Source organism: Musca autumnalis, unplaced genomic scaffold (assembly GCF_047663935.1).
Source record: "Musca autumnalis isolate F117 unplaced genomic scaffold, ASM4766393v1 scaffold_2, whole genome shotgun sequence".
Lineage (NCBI taxonomy): Eukaryota > Metazoa > Arthropoda > Insecta > Diptera > Muscidae > Musca > Musca autumnalis.
In genome coordinates this window covers 137,603,051-137,621,997 of record NW_027411755.1, presented here as the reverse complement: position 1 = coordinate 137,621,997, position 18,947 = coordinate 137,603,051, and the positions used below count along the sequence as shown (strand labels likewise).

At 37.3% G+C, this 18,947-nt stretch overlaps 1 protein-coding gene across 6 annotated transcripts in view; it reads left to right on the top strand.

Moving 5' to 3' along the window:
• The first annotated feature begins 3,162 nt into the window (after positions 1–3,162).
• The window catches only part of Dlg5 (MAGUK family member discs large 5), a 30,522-nt gene continuing 14,737 nt past the window's right edge, over positions 3,163–18,947 (top strand). For 2 of the 6 annotated variants that reach the window (XM_073969446.1, XM_073969441.1), the window contains exon 1: positions 3,167–3,693. The gene's annotated coding sequence lies outside the window, so the exon portion shown is untranslated. Of the gene's footprint in view, positions 4,826–18,947 lie in introns of all 6 variants that reach the window. The other 4 variants (XM_073969442.1, XM_073969443.1, XM_073969444.1 and 1 more) reach the window with 4 other exon arrangements.

Sequence of the window (18,947 nt, the reverse complement as noted above, 5' to 3'; positions counted from 1 at the left end):
GAAGCAAAATGGAGTGCATCCTAGCTGCGCGCTCTCTTGTAAAATTCATAGGTGAATTCATAGGAAAAAATGTACTCCAGCGGCAATTGTTGTAGTGATTTAACTGCATCCGCGAAGTAATAAAAGTGATAAAACCATCATTAATCTTTTTTAAAAGCGCAGTTGTATTTTTTTAATTAAAAGTTGGGATCATATTTTGGGTTGTGGCGCTCTGTATGGAAATTCAGCTTTGATATTTGACATGCAGCTTCAGTGATCGTGGATCCACGTTACCGTCATTTGAGTTTATATATTCACTTCACGCCCATATTAAATGAAATTTCTCATAGCGGAGAGTATGAAAAGTTCGAAAATCCAAGCTTATACGCCATTTTTAGCATTCTGATTGTTAGTGATGCTGAGTTAAAATCTATAAGATTATCACAGAACAAAGTAGGTAATAGTAATACTATTCACGTGTTGGCCTCAATGCTAAATTAAAGCCAACGAAAGCCTCCTAGAAATATAGTGTTACGGACATCGGTATAGGTCTTACATAGCAGTACCACACTTGAGTTCTTTTGAAGCATTAGATAATGTTTTTCCTCTTTAGTAAGTAAAACAAAGTTAGCGTAGTCTTCATATATAGGATAGCATGGGGCAGCTTCGCCACTGTTGCGCCTTGCCAGCGCCGATTTAATTGATGCTACATGAAGGTGGTCTAAAGGAAATTTATGAGTTAATCGAAGATCAAAGAGCACTTTGATTATCTTTATGCAGATTCAATAAAATCGGCGCTGGCGAAAGCACAACAGCGGCGATGCTTACCCATGTTATCATACATAGTTAATCCTTATGTAAATGCTTTAAAAAGATTTTTCTCAATAAGGCAGAATTTACCTTGTGTACACTCCTCATTAACATAACATATGCTCATATAAAAACGCCGTTTTTAAAAGAAATCAACAAAATATTGCAATAATGTACTGTCGTTAAGACTTAACAACAACTTTTTTTTTGGTTGTTAACTTAACAATAATTTTCGGTAATTAACGACAAAATTTACTGACAAAAATTGTTAAAATTGGTATACAGAATAGCACTTACCGAAAATTATCGTTAACTACCGACATTCGTCGTTAATTCTGTCGTTAATGGGTACTTTACACGATATGTTTTTTACATATGAGTTGTCACTTTGCATATACATTTTGTATGGCAGAAGTGACAACTCATATGTAAAAAACATACCGTGTAAAGTACCCCTAAGTCGATGGTCAGACTAGCAAGGTTTCTTGAAACCAATTTCGTTAAAGTTTCTTTTCAAGTTTCGTTAGTGTCCACACACGTTAACGTGAAATTTCAGATTTTTGCGTCTCCTCTTTATTTTACCCTTCGCGTTTGTTTTGTTTCTCATACCAATAAAAACCAAACAAACATAAATGAACTAAAAAAAAAACAACACAAAATAATTAACATCAATAATTAAATTAATATTAATAGTTAAATGTTGACTCTTTCATTAATCAAATGTTTTTATTAAATCTTTTTATGTTTGTTTGTTGTTAACGTTTGCTTGAGAAAATAAAAATGAAAGAAAATGGAAGGAAAAAACTTGCAACGAATAACAAGAAGAGGCAACACCACAAACACAGAAAACCATGTACACGGGTTTCACTACTTCATACCCCTCGCCTATAAACTTGACGTCGCCATTTTGAAATCGTGCTAGTCTGACCATCGACTATAAACTTGACGTCGCCATGTTGAAATCGTGCTAGTCTGACCATCGACTAAGGAGTTACAGAATCGCACTACAGACTAGAGCTGGCAAACCATCGATATTCCCAACATTAGATATTTTCGATATAAAGTTTTAAAATATCGATTGCTATCGTTAAGTTGTCATCGCCTTTAATTTGGAGATGAAAATGGCGGAACTGTCAATGATTTTCTTGAAATTATGGAACAGTAGTTCACAGAAATGTAAAGGAGAATAAAGGCCTGCGTACATAAGCTGCTTTGCCTGGTTGCCTTGCTTTCCTGGTTCATTTTTGACATAATAAAAATAAAAGAATAAAGGAGGCCGAGCAAATTTCGAACTGGGTTGCCCTTTTCTTTTTTTATTCTTTTATCAGAAGCAAGTAAGGCAACCAGGCAAAGCAGCTTATGTACGCAGGCCTTAAAGAACTGTTTTTTTATAAAACATTTAAAAAATACATTTTATTTTACCGAAAAATGTGTACGTGTGACTACGGACTTACTTTCTTACACACACATAACCGAAAAGCAGCGAAATTTCTATTTATTTCAATGGATTTCAGGTTAGGGGTTTTTATTCCGATAATATCGATAGGAAAAACTATCTATCGATATTGAATTTTTAAATAATAATCGATATTATCGATAGTGCCATCGATTATTTGCCAGCTCTAGTAGTCACACGTACACATGTTTCGGTAAAATAAAGTGTATTTTTTTTTAATTTTTTATAAAATAAAAGCAGTTGTTTATTCTCCTTTACATTTCTGTGAACTACTTTTGCACAATTTCTAGAAAATCATTGACATTTCCGCCATTTTCATCTCCAAATTAATGGCGATGACAACTTAACGATAATATCGATAGCAATCCATATTTTAAAATATTATATCGAAAATATCTAATGTTGGGAATATCGATGGTTTGCCAGCTCTAGTGACTACGGACTTACTTTCTTAAGGGGAGTACACACTATCATTCAAAACTGACAGTCAACGTACTTTAAGGACGATTTTCCGGCAAATAAAAACTTTTATTTAGCTAAAAACGTTTGAAATAGTATATATACGGTATTATTTAGAGATTACAAAAGACATTTTTCAGTTAGGCTTTGATATTCACGAAATGGACCTCGATGACTGTCAGTTTTGCTTGTCAATGTGTACTATACTTAACACACACATAACCGAAAAGCAGCGAAATTTCTATTTATTTCAATGGATTTCAGGTTAGGGATTTTTATTCCGATAATATCGATAGGCAAAACTATCTATCGATATTGAATTTTTAAATAATAATCGATATTATCGATAGTGCCATCGATTTTTTGCCAGCTCTACTACAGACCCCCAGGTATAATCGAAAGTCGACTTCGATTTTTAATTTTTTGAAATCAAAAAGTCGACTAATCGATAATTCGAAAGTCGACGTAGGTATCCCTATTAAATATGGCAAAGGCAAAGTGAGACCAAGATTTCAAGCAGAAAGAAAAACTTAATTCTCTACTAAAAAGAAGTACAAATAACTAAAATTTCCAGTGGAAAAGTAATTTTACAACAAAAAATAATTGCAAATTTGTTAAATTTTATCAATGAAATTCCAAACAGTGTATAGAAATATGGATTGAAAAAAATATTGTGTCGGGTGTTCGCTGAAGTATTGAAAAAAATGATGAATTGGGAAAAGCAACATTGAATGAATGGTGGAGCAGCAAACGAAATAAATGGAAAGATATGAAGTGAAACTAAATTATACATAAAATGCTCTAGAAAATGTGTTGTGTTGAATGGATGAGACAAGAAAAATATCAATGAAAATTACGTGTGAAGCAACAAGTTAATGATTCGTTCTAACGGGAGTTTTAGTGAAAATTAACATAAAGAAAATCGGTAACACAAATACATCTACATAAATAGCAAAGTAGTAGATGTGGTGCGTATACGTAGAGAAAAGGTAAAGAAGAAATATAAAATGATCAGCTAGCTTTCTACTATTCTATTTTGTTTTTCTTACGTTGTTTCTTCTTCTGTGAGAAGTTTGTGTGTTAATTAATTTCAATATTTCATTAAACTGCTGATACTTGTTTTGTTGTATCGTGTCGTGCTTTTGTTTAGACCTTTCAAACGGTTTCTTATCCTCCTCTCGTTTCTTAATTCGTTGTATCTGTGTAACAACTTTTGGCATATTCTATTTGTGTTGTGTTATTTGTGTTTATTCCGGCCGTATCGTCGTGTGAATTTGCAACAGATAAATGTGGAGTGAATGAAAGTCAGCAATAGCAATAACAAAACGTCACATATTGCTTTTTTATTGTCACCTCACCTGCTGTCAATGTTCTACGAATGAGTGTTCTACTTGTTCTGCCAACGTCAACCTCAGACGTCATTGTCGGTATTTTTGTTTGTTGTTTTCTCCTGCTGTGACTTTCTGCCTCTGCTGCTGTTATTTTCACGGGAAACAAACCTTAACAACAATATCTAACTACTGATATCATAAACTACACGAAAAACAACAACATAACATACTCCGCGCTTAATACCTGATCCAGCAAGCACACGTATGGTTTTTTCTCCAAGTCTTTGACAGTCAGTCAACCTTCAATTGGTGTTGTTGTTGCAATCAACCTGCTGATGATTGATTGTGTTCGTTACCGCTTTCTGACTTGTAGACGACACAAAACCAACAACAATAACATTGAACTAACAAACAAAACAACGAACTTCAAACAAACTTCACTTGCTATATTTGTTGTTGGATTTAATGCGATAGTTTAATTTATGCTCTATATTCGCGTTAAAGAAGAAGTTTCTAAATGTTGTTGTTTTTTATTTAATTCACACAATGCGATTTAATTCAACTTCGGAAAACTGAAACATTTCCAATTGTACAGCAGCTAATGTATTTGGTCACATAGTGGACATTGTGGGGAACATTGCTGTTTCGTGCTTGTATGTGACGACAAATTTTTAAGCGGCTTATTTATCTCTGTCATCGGACCAGTGTACCCAAGCTGTACCAGTTCCACAAACTGGTGTGTTAATTTCACGCATTTAATTGGATTTTAGAATTTTTATTTGGAATTAAGGTAAGTTTCAGTTCTTTGTATGTGATGAACTTCAATTAAAATTTTTATTGTTGTTATGTTTTTTTTCATCATTTGTTCAAAAGGGATGATGATGCAAATAGTTTATTTCTTTGGAATGTGGTACAATATATAAATCTTCAGAGGTACATCGTTCTCACTACATTGTCCATTAAATAAAGATTTAATAATTCAGTACATTATGGGTTTTCCTTACAATTCCACTTCATTGTAACTTCGTATAGGCTTCAAATTTATATGAAAGAACAGTGAAACCTTCTACAAGAGCATAACTCGAATCTACAGAAACTAAAGTACGTATTTGAAGTCAGTTTATTTTATTGGTTTATTGGGACGAGTCCTGTGTGTGTGCTCACCGTGGATGACAAAACAAGAAGGCCTAAGGTTGAGCCAACACCAAGCAAGAAAATTCATAATTACAATATTTTACATTTAGGTTACTTAACGTAAATAATTCAGTATGTAAATACTTAGAATAGGTAAATGTGTCGGTAAAACAGTTCAAGTAAGAAAATTCAAATTCAAAGATAGGTATAAGTATAAACTAGTTTAGACCTTCGGTCTTGCTATTTCTAGATCATGAAGATTACCCAGACACGGGTGGGAGTCCTATTCACATGAAGGCTCCCACGGTAAAAGCCAAGAGAGTACTGACGTACGGAAAGAATCTTACAGTCGTTACCATATAAATGCTGAATTAGAGCCATGAAGAGGCGTTATGATACTCTTCCATTGCGTTACACTTGTATTTGTTGTTGTTGTAAAAGTATTTGATATGTTTGTATGTTCTTTGCTCTGCTTAATCTGTCTCTGGGTCTATCTCCAGTTCTAGAAATGTAGCTGCTTCGATGGGTTGCTGCCCAAAAGCTACTGGAGTAGGTTTGGCAGGGCAGTTGGAAATGTGCCACATGCTGGGCAGATTTTTTGGCGGTGTCTTCGATCATTGCCCTATAAGAATTTGGACGTCTGCACATCTCCTACATTTCAGCTTGTCGCAGATAGCTGTGGGGACGACGAGATAGTTGGTGTTCGGAATTCAGTGGTGTTCAATTCAGTGCCCACCTCTGCAGTCCATTTGGTGAACAGAGTGGCAGTAGATTCATTGGCAGATATTTGCATACTCCTCATGTGGAAAATGTGGTAAGATCGGTCAAAGAGGAGTTCAGCCTTTCACAAATGTCATCAGGGAAGGTACCTGACGCCAAGATCGTACAATCGTCCGCATACGTTACGATCTCAATGCCATTTGGAGGGGATAGAATACAGGAGAGGTAGAGGCTAAACCGTCCGAAAATATCACCCTGGGAAACAGGGATGTCAACTGTTCCGAGGTAAAAATCGCTACAGCCACATACGCACTATAGGTCTGTAGCGATTTTTACCTTAAAACAGTTGACATTCCTGATTAAACAGTGGTTTTTGTACGTCAAAAATCACCACAAGTAGCGGGAAAACCACCAACTTGGCACCCCTGCTGGGAGTTAAGATTAAACAGTTCTGGAAATATCCTGATAGCCTGTTTCACTCAACGGGGTTTGGACTTTTTGTTCCTGAAATCCACGTACGACTGGCGTGCACACATATAATTGATTACCCAACATTTCAAGCTTAGCCGGAGGTTTGTCTGCTCAATATCCTCAAATAGCGTGGAGTGCTTGACAGTATCAACGAATTTTGATAAGTCAAGCGCCATCATCACTGTTCTATCACAGGGCTTTCTCTGGTTGAGTTCTCGAAAAATTTATGTGGAGATGGCGTGCAGCGATGTCGTGCTGTACCGCTTGCGGAACCCATGCTGATGATAGGAAACTGGATGGCTATTTCTGACGCTGTGGAGGACTAATGCCTCATGGGTCTTTGCTACGGGGACAAAAGTGAAATCGGCGTGTACTATTCACCCTGCCCATTTTCCAGACTTCGGGAACGATGAGGGTGGTTAGCGGCAGGTTGAGAACTTTAGTGAGATACTTTACTCCCCACACATCCAGCTGTTTCAGTATTACCATGGAGATTCCATAAGGGCCCATCGCTTTGGATGATTTGCCGTTCCGGATGACATTCGCAACATCATCCATTGTAAATTGTGGTGGTTTGTCCTCGACAGGAAGAGATATAATGCGACGTAGTAGTCCCCGTACTCTTCTTCTCTTCGCTATGTCACTCACGAGGTGCTCGACGAACTGTGGATTAAAAAACCTTGCGCACATCTTCGGATCAGTGAACGTAATATCGCCAAACGTGACTGAGGTTCTATCTTCCTTCTTTCCAGGGTTCGAGAGTGACTTAACCGTTGCCTAGAACTCACTTATTCCGGTTTCAATGTTGCAACTCCTCAGATGATTTAACCACTTGTTCCGCTTATGCTCACTGACCAACCTGTTAACTTTCAGTGTTAGCCCCCTGACTCTGGGGTCACTGGGTTGGCTCGACGAAGCTCATTTCGCTCATTTCCTAATCCCGTCGCCTTTGCGGGGAAGTTTGTCTCACTTCGGGTATTCGACCAGCAGTTATATAGCGAACGTCCTTTCCGCTTCTCGAACATCAGAAGGATTGGGCAGATCTTTGAAGCGGTGATTAGTGATCTCCCTGAAACTCGGCTAATTAGCTTTCCCATGATTTACGAAATTGCGGCGTTCAGAGGTGATGAAATCGGGCGGTCTGGAGACAATTATGGGGAGATGGTCTGGTCCAAGAGAAAAGATGGCGGGTTGCCGGGGGACATCATTTGCAGACTAGGTGACACGATGTCTGGCGGACTGTGACACTCTCCGCTAATTCTGGTAGGTGCGTCATCATTGACCGTGCAAAACGTGGAACTATCAATTTGCTCAGAAAGCGCTGAACCCCTCTGGTCGTTTCCGAGGACCGAATGCCACAACTCATGATGTGCATTAAAGTCCCCCAAGACCAGACGGTTATGATCTACCAAAAGCGGGCTAATGTTAGGCTTGTAACCTGAGATACAAATATTTATCGGCGGGATGTATACGTTCAGCTACTCTACATCGGCAGTTCTACAGCTGACTGCTACCCCCATACATTCCATGTAACTGTCATTAGGGTCAGGCTCAAGCGATATAGGTCTTTATTGAACAGACTGGTGCAAAAGGAAAGCTAATACCCCATCTCCACTTCTGGTGCGATCCTTCCTCAGTACGTTACAACCATCACAATGCTGTAAATTGCAGTTGTTATAACCATCACGTTATAACCAATATAAATTGTTGAGTTTGGTTTCCTGCACCGCCGCCACCATGATATACTACTGACTCATGACGACCCAGTGGACTGTGTTCACGCAGCATGTAGCAACATAGTCCCTGTCGTAGTCCCTCGCATGGACGAGTCCAAAACAACCCCTGAGTTGTACCCACTCCCAGCATCAACTGCATTTCACCGAAAGTTGAGTGAGTGTGTTGGATGGATGTGACAAACTGAGCACATCCACAGTGGTTCAGCACGAACCAAAAGAATCCGGAACAGGTATTCGTATATGTTGCTTCCAAGACAAATCCAAACATCTGTATATTGAGGTGGCAGCCGCTGGCCTGAACGCGGTTGTTGTGAGGTCCCGGGTCAATCCGGTACATGTGGTCTCATCCAGGGACGACCTGCCCAGTCAAGTTATTATTTTTATTTATTTATTTAATTTCTTATATGCCAACTCTTTCGATCTTAAGGCTGCGCACTACATTATATTATTAACATAACAAAAATTAATATAAAGACTCTTCAAATTTGCAAGGGATGATTGAACTACTCGAAAAAATAATTACTATGGGTAAAAATGGGGGTAGTAATTTTAAAATAAAGAAAAATATATAAAATAGAAAACATATCAACTAATTAAGATTTATGAACTCTAGGAAGTGGAACGGATGTTAAACTACTCCATACTATTATTTATAAAAAAATGTATAACCGTTGTACTGAAATATCAGTACTGCGAGCAGCTAGATACGATTTAGAATGTATTATCGTGTCCCCACTTCCATTGACGCCATCATTGTTGGTTTATTTACGATTGGCTACGACTTCATAATTCATCTGATCAGGTGATGTGCCTCTGGTAAAAAAAACATAATATGCCCACAATATGGTTGTGGTTTTAATGCGATACGAAGAACTCGTTGAGGTATTAATTACATCATTTTGTTCGACCGTCTTGGAACTAATAGCTTAAAACATACGAAGCAATTAAGAAAATTTCACCTTCACAAGAATATTTCCCATGAAAAAGGGAAAAAGCGAAACCTTTCTTATATCTTAGAGATCTGTCTAAACAGGAATGTTCTGTCTAACTAGAAATATTGCCGGACTTTCGTTTCAACGACCTTCTGAGTGCAAGAGGCGCATGTTACCCATTTATTGCACCACTGAACTCGTTGCAGTAATTGATTTTTTGTTTCCTATAAAATACAACTATTTTTCTATTCATTTTTACTCTTTTTTCTAAATTTTATTCAATTTAGTCTGACGTGGTTGGTGGCTTGGTTTAACACTCTCCTATAACGCTTGCTACAAATGTTTGAATTTCACTTTAATATTTGTTGTATTGTTTTATTTCACTACTCTTGCGCTGTGAATCACTCATCATTGCCAAGCAGAAAACATTATTATCATGCCCATGCTCATCCGCATCATGATTTCTTTTGGCTTTGTTAATTAGCGAAAGTGTAGGGAGTGCAATTAACGGCATGCCACAATAGTTACAGACCGCTTCATATATAAACAGCACATGTGTATAAGTGTTATGCCGCAACAGAAGCGAACCACAAAAAATACATTCAATTTTATGCTAAATTATTCATGAATTGAACTCAATTTGAAAATAATGCCAGACTAAGCAAAACAAAAACAGCGCGTAGATGGAAATTGTCAAGGACGAATGAAAGGCCTAACAGTTGCAACTACTAACTAGAAATAAAATAATTTCCTATTACACACAATTTTTCCAATTTACACATGTGAATGGGCGGATTTTGAGGTCTTGTAACAATTTGGATCTGTAAAAAAGTAATTCATTATAAACATGGCATTGATCCGATGTCGGATTTGAACTTAAAATGTTTGAACTTTGTGAGCTCAATCATTTACATCGCATGAACATTTTGCGAAATCTGTGGGGTGGAATGCTTTGAGCAAAATGTCGTATCTCCACTAACTAAACAGCGTCGAAAGGGGGGCTGCGGTTCTCAATCCTAAATCAAACTCGTAGTTTACGAGGGCGGTTCAGAAACTTCTTAGCCTATCAATGAAAGAGAATAGTTAGTTTTTCAAAAATATTTTTATTTTTCAATATAATCTCCTGACGTAGTGACGTAGGGGGTGGAAGATACCAAGGAACGGTCCTGGCCGGTTTTAACATGGCAAAGTCCAGGATTTATCTTGGTCCCTCTTTCATCTCAAGTGGACACTGACCTCCCCGTGGTGTCACCTGGGGAACTGCCTTTAACACCCGTTAAAGGTAGTGAGCTAACATGTGCCGCGCGTTCTCCCATAAGAACGTTAAAAACTTGAGTTTGGGCGTCGGGCTAGTAACCCTCCCCTAGAAAAAACAGCCTACTATGAAAAAACGAAAGAAAAGAAAAACAAATCCCCCAAAAGTTGACGACCCCCGCAAACGTTTTGAGGACCATGATCTGCGAATCTGCACCTGGAATGTTCGCACCCTTTATAGAGAAAGTGCAGTTTACGCATTGGTAGATGTACTTGAAAAGTACAAGGCCGACATTACTGCCATACAGGAAATACAATGGAACGGGAAAGGTGTCACAACAACACCTAAAGGTGACGCACTGTATTATAGCTGTCATGACGTAAAGCATGAGTTTGGTTGCGGATTCGTAGTTAGTCGAAGACTAAAACATCTGGTACCCAGCTTCACCCCAGTGAATGAAAGACTTGCTGCAATTCGAATAAAAGCTAAATTCTTCAACATCAGCTTTATTTGCGCTCATGCTCCCACTGAAGAAAAGGACGAACAGACCAAAGATATATTTTACGAGAATAAAATAGAAGAAACATATGACCGTTGCCCTGCCCATGACATTAAAATCATTCTAGGCGATTTTAATGCCAAAATTGGAAAGGAGAATATCTTTGGCCCAACAGTCGGGAAATTCAGTCTCCACAGTGAAACATCTGACAATGGTATGAGGCTGATAGACTTTGCAGCTGCAAAAAACATGGTAGTTAGCAGTACCAGATTTAATCATCTCGATATTCATAAGGGCACCTGGCTGTCTCCAGATCAAAGAACAAGTAATCAAATTGATCATGTTGCGATAGATGGAAGACATTCATCCAGTGTGTTGGATGTACGATCGTTCCGAGGCGCAAACATTGATTCGACCACTACCTTGTTGCAGCAAAGGTACGTACCCGTTTAAACGTTGCAAATAAAGCACGAACAGACACAACGCGGGAGTTGGACATCGATAGGCTGCAAACACAACAGATAGCCACAGCATATTCCACTCAACTAGCCCAATTGCTTAACGCGAGCACTCCTTGTCCCGATAACATAACAACACAATGGCAAAATATTGCCCACTCCATGCAAACAGCCGCAAAATCCATACTTGGATTCCAGAGACCTCCACAAAGGAATTCATGGTATGAAAAATGCGGCATATAGAGCTACTTTACAATCAGTAGCAACGCGTAGCGCACGAAAGAGATATCGGGAGAAAAGGAGAGAAGAGAAACGTCTTTTCCGCAAGAAAAAGAGAGAAATGGAAAAGCGGGAGTGTGAAAAAATCGAGATGTACAGGAGCCAGAATGAAGTCAGAAAATTTTACCAAAGAGTGAAACATCAAACAGATGGCTTTGGTACAGGCACATCCTCCTGTAGAGACCAGCAAGGTAATCTGGTAACAGATACAGATAGCGTGCTCAGGATATGGAAGGAACATTTCTCCAATCTGCTGGTATCCAATAGTAGCGAAGACAATGATGCCACAAATCCAATCCCAGAAGATGGTATAGAATGTATACCGCCCGGCCAAGATGAGGTAAAAACAGCAATCAACCGGCAAATCCTAGAGAAGACCCAAGAGATGCAGATCGACACATATCACCTTTTTGTCGATTATAATGCAGCATTCGACAGTCCACTCCGACCAAAGGTATTCCATGCAATGTCTGAATTTGGTATCCCCGCAAAGCTCATCCGGCTTTGTAAGATGACTTTAAATGATACTAGGTCCTCACTTAAAATTGGAAAGAACCTCTCCGAAGAATTTTGTACCAAAAGAGGTTTCAGACAAGGAGACAGCCTTCCGTGTGACCTATTCAACATTTTGCTGGAAAAGGTAATACGAGATGCAAATGTCAAAAGAAATGGCACAATTTACACCAATAGCCACATGTTACTTGCTTATGCTGATGACATAGACATCATGAGACGATCAGTAAAGGAAGTAACTGATACCTTATCTAAAGCAACTGCTTATAAAATGTATCGAACCGAGTGCATTTTTCATAACTAGACATCGGATTTTGCATATTTTTCAAAATTTCAAATATAAAAATTGTTATATTTTTGGGCGACTTCCTATATATTTTTTTACATATTTGTATATAATACTAGCGGACCCGGCGAACTTCGTCTCGCTATTAAGGAATAAAATTTCATACAAAAACTCAATTTTCGATTTTTCCAATTTTCCGACTTTTCCAGAGAGATTTTCCAAAATTTTCTTCCGTAAAGACCTTCTCCTCGAAAATACGAATAACTGACAAAAAATTTTACAGAAATCGGCCTAGCCGTTCTTATTTTATGAATTACTATACATTTTTTACACCATTTTTATATATAGATGACAAAATATGTTAAAATTAGAAGATTTTTTGACGATTTTTTTTAAAAAATAAAAATTATTTAGTAGCCCTGCTCTGAATACGGCCATGCTGCGATTCTACGACGGCAGGCAGCGTGTTCTTTCGTACCCGATTGATCCGAAACCATAGTGTTTCGGTCAGCGGCGTCTGGCCACAACAACAACTGAGATTGGGGGTAATCACAATACTCCCCTCTTCAGTGGATCTGGCAAACTATCGATAGTCGAGACTAACGTTATGATCACTGCTATAAAACTTTGTTTATATCGGCCTCAGAAGCAATTATGTTTTAAATGATTCCTAACAGATAACCCAAATAACTTATTTTGGTGGCCGAAGTAACCTTTCCTTTACGACAGCAATCAAAACGATAGTCAGCCTGTCGATAGTTTACCAGCTATATGCGGCGTTTGGAAAAAGGTTACGGGATAAGGGTAGCCAGATCTGACACCATGAACCTAGATGTAAGGTATTGGAAACAATCGGATCAATTCCCTTCAAAGAAGAACTTCATCTTTGCTTTTCATGAAGGAATCCGAAATGAAAATAACGGTATACAACAAACACATTGCAATACAGAGTAATCCAATGGTTTCAGATTTCAAGCTTTTCATCTTGATAATGATTAGTCAGCCAATCTCCCTCTTATTTAATTGTTTTAAACCACTGTGGAATCAACACAAAACAAAGAAATAAATACAAGCTCATAAACCTAAACGACCTTGCCTTTCACATCATTTTACAAATGTATTTTTATTTTCTCTGCTACAAGCAAATCAGCAAAATCAGCAACAAAATAACTTTAAAATTTGTTTCTATTTTATTGATATTATTGTGAAATATATTTAACTAATTTGAAAGTAAGACTGCAAAAAAATAACAAGGTGGGGATATAATAGCGGTATTCACTCATTGGGGTAGATTTACAACTCTTGTTAATGTACTATATGTACCAGGGGTTTTTACAACGAAGTGTGAATGTCTTTTTTGTGAATATCGTAAACAAATCCAAACATCTTAACATCACCGTCAGTCTACATTTTAGTTTCAGTTTTATTACACTTTTTTCATAAAAACTTGATTTTTTCTTGGCCTCTATTCTTTTATTATTTTTATTTTTCCCATTTTCTACCAAAAAAAACAAAACTCCTACATAAAATAAAATTCATAACAAAATGACGGCACAACAATCAGCTACAATCAGCTGTTCTACACCCTTGTAAAGTACAGTGAAATGTTTACAAGACAACCCTGTGGTAAATTAAACATTCATGTATTTTGTTGTTGTGGTGTTGTAACAGTTGTAGATCTACAATATTAACAAGATGTACAAGATCTACAATGCCACTTTACCAACATGAGTGAATACCGCTATTTATACCCTCAGCATTTATGCTAACGAGGGTATATACACTTTCATACGGGCAAAATGTCCCTCTCGAAATAATGGTTTTAGACCCCAAGTATGTTTGGCGAAATCCGTTTCAGACAATTTGGAGTCGATTTAGCCATGTCCGTCCGTCCGTCTGACTGTCTGGCTGGAGCGCATGATAACTCTCGAACGGATCAACCGATTCGGTTCAAAATTTGGCTTTCGTACTATTTTATCCAAACATAGTTTAAGTTCGAAGATGGGTTATATTGGTCCACTCCTTCCGGTACCTCCCCCACAAAAGTTCGAAAATGTTCGGAAAATTTGTCTGCACTGTAACTGTAACTCTTGAAGGGAGTAACCGATTCGGTCCATACTTTGCAAATCGTGAAATGTCTACCAGACTTAGATGTGGTTCCAATATGGACTCAATCGGTCCCCTCCTTCTGGAACCTCCCACAAAAAATTTCGGAAATGTTCAGCCTGCTCTAGAATCGCTTTGATTTTTGTTGTAACAACATGTATTCACCGCCCCCCATACAACGGTACAAGTTTCTGAAAAGTGCAAAAAACCCCTATGGCACCGTGTTTAGTGGTAGGAGCGCAAGATAACTGTTGAACGGATCTGCAAACTCGGTTCAAAAATTTGGACTTCGAAATATTTTGTGCAAACTTAGTATAAGTTGGAGGATAAGCCATATCGGTTCACACCTTCTGGTACCTCCCCCACAAAAATTCAAAAATTTTCGGAAAAATTGTGCGCACGATAACTCTTGAAGGGAGTGACCGTTTTGGTCCATACTTTACACATCCAAATACATGTATATCAGGTTTTAACATGGACTATATTTGTCCACTCATTCGGGTACCTCCCACACAAAATTTTGAATGAATTCACTTTAAGACCTGCTCCCGAAACACTTTGATTTCTGTTGAAGCAACTTGCTGCACCAATTACGACGGTAAATGCTTTTTCAGTGGCAAGTCCATACTTCTTGAGAAAACAGCCCAAAAGGTGTTCAAATTTAGATTCAGTTCGAAGATTGGCCACAATTTTCCCTACTTCCCTCCAATATTTAAAAATATCACTAAAATGGTATGCACGATATCCCTTGAACGGGGCCACCAAATTTATCCAAACATTGGATCTCCCAATCTGTTGTCCAAATTTAGTTTAACTTCTAAAATGGCCGATATGGATCTTCTCTTTATGTTACCTTCCCCACAAAAGTTAAACAAATGTGTCAATCTGTCCGTAGATGAAAGTTTTAATTCACATAGGCTGAGGGTATATCGGGTATATCTCTGTCGGCAAAGCCGACTGATACTTTTTTACTTGTTTTCTTTTAAACAAATTTAGTTAAAATTTGTAATAGGATTTTGTTTGTAAATAATGTACATATGTATGTATGTTTGGAGGATGAGAAAAAATACAAATAGATGTAAGTCTAGCCGCTTCGCATATAGAAGAGCGTGAGTACGATTTTCCGTTGAGACAACATCGTATTTTTAACGTTCGGTATTTAATGACCGCCAGCTTAAAGATGGCTTAAATTTCCTGGGTATTTTAGTCATGTTCAAGTTTTCTACAAGAGGTGTTGAACTATGCTCGCCTTGTCTTTAGGATTCGACGACGATTTCTTCGGAAAGTTCGTGGGAAATACCAACGGCCTTATTCTGAACGTAAATTCCCCTTTATTTTTCTCACTCCCTCCTTTAAGTTGAAAAGGTGAAACTAATGGGGAATTTACGTTCAAAATAAGCCTTCTAGTTTTTTTATAATATTTTTTATATCTTTTGGATTTTATTTGGCAGTACGTGTTTTTTTGCTCAAAATGATGAACACATTTTTGCCGAAACAAACGAAACAAATATGACAGCATATCTTTATTTTGTTTGTTTGTCACATGATAAACTAAAGTTTACCTAAATACTTGGAAATTAACAATAATGTAGATACATTTTTCATACCCCAGTATTACGTTTATCGAAAAGGGTATATGGCAAAAACCAAAAATGTTTTGCAATCGATGAATCCGAGTTTCACCCTTTCAGAATTCGCGAGCTATTAACATATTCTATATAGTATGAGTGCAATTATTTAAAATTAAATGTTTTACGAGGGATTCCATAGTGTCGACCATTAAAATTAATTTTCGTAGAAGCTGTGTTGGCATCAACGTAGAAAAATGGGTAAAAATGGGTTGAAGCCAACAAGTTTTTTATGTTCCCTTCCAATTTATGGCTAAACTTTACATTTTATTGACCTATGCCCAAAGAATACACCATGGGCAACATGATACTAGTGCATGATTTTTCGATACATCCACTGCATCCACCTAAAATTGATGCTGACATTTTGAAGCCGGAATTTCGGGGTTTTTTGAATTTTTTTAATAAGCCTGATGCGCAACAAGATAATATTCAAAACTCATAATAGGATTATAGAACTCGTTATTTTACATCGTTTAATGTATATCTCATGAGCGTGCTCCATACAGCATCCTAGTAATTGAAGTCCAAAGTCGAAAAATTGATGCGTAAATTTTCTTAAAAAAAAAACCTATTTTTTGCGTCTAGAATTTACAAGTGTCATTCAATTTCCTTTAAACCCGCGTGAATTTAGTTTTTTTACATGACGGTTCTAACGAGGACTTCCGCGAATCCATTCATTAAAATGGTGGATATAGATAGATACCTTGAAAATAGGAAAATCTGCAAAAATATATTTTGACAAATCCGCGTACTAGACCGCGATTTTCTTTGAAAATGTTTACATAAATGGAACCCTTTATACGCGATTATAATACATATTTGCGAAAACGTGTGTCATAAATTACGAAGATACGCGAGTAATATGGGTAATTTACCCAAAATAGAATGCGGAGGCACATCTGCGGTTCTTGAAGAATCTATTTGAAATGGGTGTATTTTTACGCAGTTTAGATGAGTGCTACTGAAACCACCGGATGCGCATCATCCAGTGTGATGCAACTGGCGGCACACTTTGACCGCTGAGTGAAACATCGAAATATGCATAAATATTGAAAGAGATTGATTCGCTGTATCCAAAAACGGGTGCGTATCAACTGATTTTAACTAATTCGCGAATAATAGGCTTTTTAATTTTCACATTTTCTTGAATGATTGTAATTTAATATTACTCTTATTTTCCTATCCTTATAAGTTATCACACTGAGCAACTAAGCGATGGTAAACCATATTTCTTGATGAAGTTTTAGCAGTACACATTAATTATTTTATGGGATTTTAGCGAAATAGTTGGAGAACTTCCAAATATTTTTTTTTCTAATCAAACCAAAAAATACATTTTAACAATAAGCTATTTTCTCTTTTGTTGTTGCTATAATATGCAATTTATGTACCCAATCTCTATAAATTCGTTTTCATGTTTTTCTACGCATTGTCTGGTTTCGCAGATATTAATTTATTTTTTGAGGTTTTGTATATTTTTCAATATTTTTATACCCTCCACCATAGGATGGGGGTATATTAAGTTTGTCACTACGTTTGTAACTACTCGAAATAATCATTGTAGACCCCACAAAGTATATATATTCTTGGTCAGCGTTCAATTCTACATCGATATAGCCATGTCCGTCTATCCGTCTGTGGAAATCACTCTAGCGTCCGAACGGATTGACGTAGGTTGATGAAATTTTGGGAAAATATGTTATATTTACGTAGGACTTTTGGTATTGAAAGCGGGTTATGTAGGTCCACGCTTTCGTATAGCCCCCATACAAAATGACGAGTGACGCGTCCTACCAAAGTTGGGTTATATAGGTCCACGTTTTGGTATAGGCCCATATAAGGCCCCATATAAAGTACGCGTCATTTTAATATATTTTGAATGTATTAGACCCATTTGACCACAGAATTGGTTGTAATTTGGTATTTTGTGTCTTCAGAGGCCAGAAAACATTCCTACCAAAGTTGGGTTATATAGCTCCACGTTTTGGTATAGCCCCCACATAAGGCCCCTTATAAAGTACGCGTCATTTTAATATATTTTGAATGTATTAGACCCATTTGACCAAAGAATCGGTTGTAACTTTGTATTTTGTGTTTCCAGAGGCTAAGAAACATTTCTACCATAAAATGTTTATATAGGTCCACGTGTTGATATAGCCCCCATAATACAATATCTCCCGATTTTCGTTTTAGCCTCATTATCACACCGAGATGGCTGAAATTTGGTATTTAATCTTCTTTAGGCGTATAAAACTTTCCTCCAGAAATTTGTAGGTATAGGTCCATGCCATCATATAGCCCCCATAGAACGGTACCTTCCGAATTTCGGGATTTTGAAGGTTGTGGCCACATTAATCCACCGAAATGGCTGAAATTTGTGGTGGAGGGTATAAAAAGTTCGGTCCGACCGAACTTAACGCTTTTCTTACTTGTTTTATTATTTGTTGATTTTCCGCGAAAATAAAAATACTTTTTTTATTTTTGCCTTATTAAGGCGAAGGTCATTTATAGTGATATTTAATTAATTCTCTTTCGAGTTGAGCTTATTAGACCTATTTTATACATTGAAAAATTAGGAGTCTACCGAAGTCCCACGCATTCAACCATTACGCTACGTTTCACGGGTGATTAACCCGATATTCAGGCGTATTGAATGTTGTTTTTGTGGCAGACGAAGGCAAAGCTTGGGAACTAGTATATATATCGCACTTCATTAGATAAATGCATATGCGAAATTATGTCAGTTAATTGAAACTCCAAACTTTTCCTATAGTCCAGCTGGGTAATCCCATTGTTCAATGTTCACAAATACTATGGTAAGTTTTATTCCTACGTCATTAGTAATTGCTCTCCTATATCAGAAGATTTTTGATCATCAATTATACCGAAATA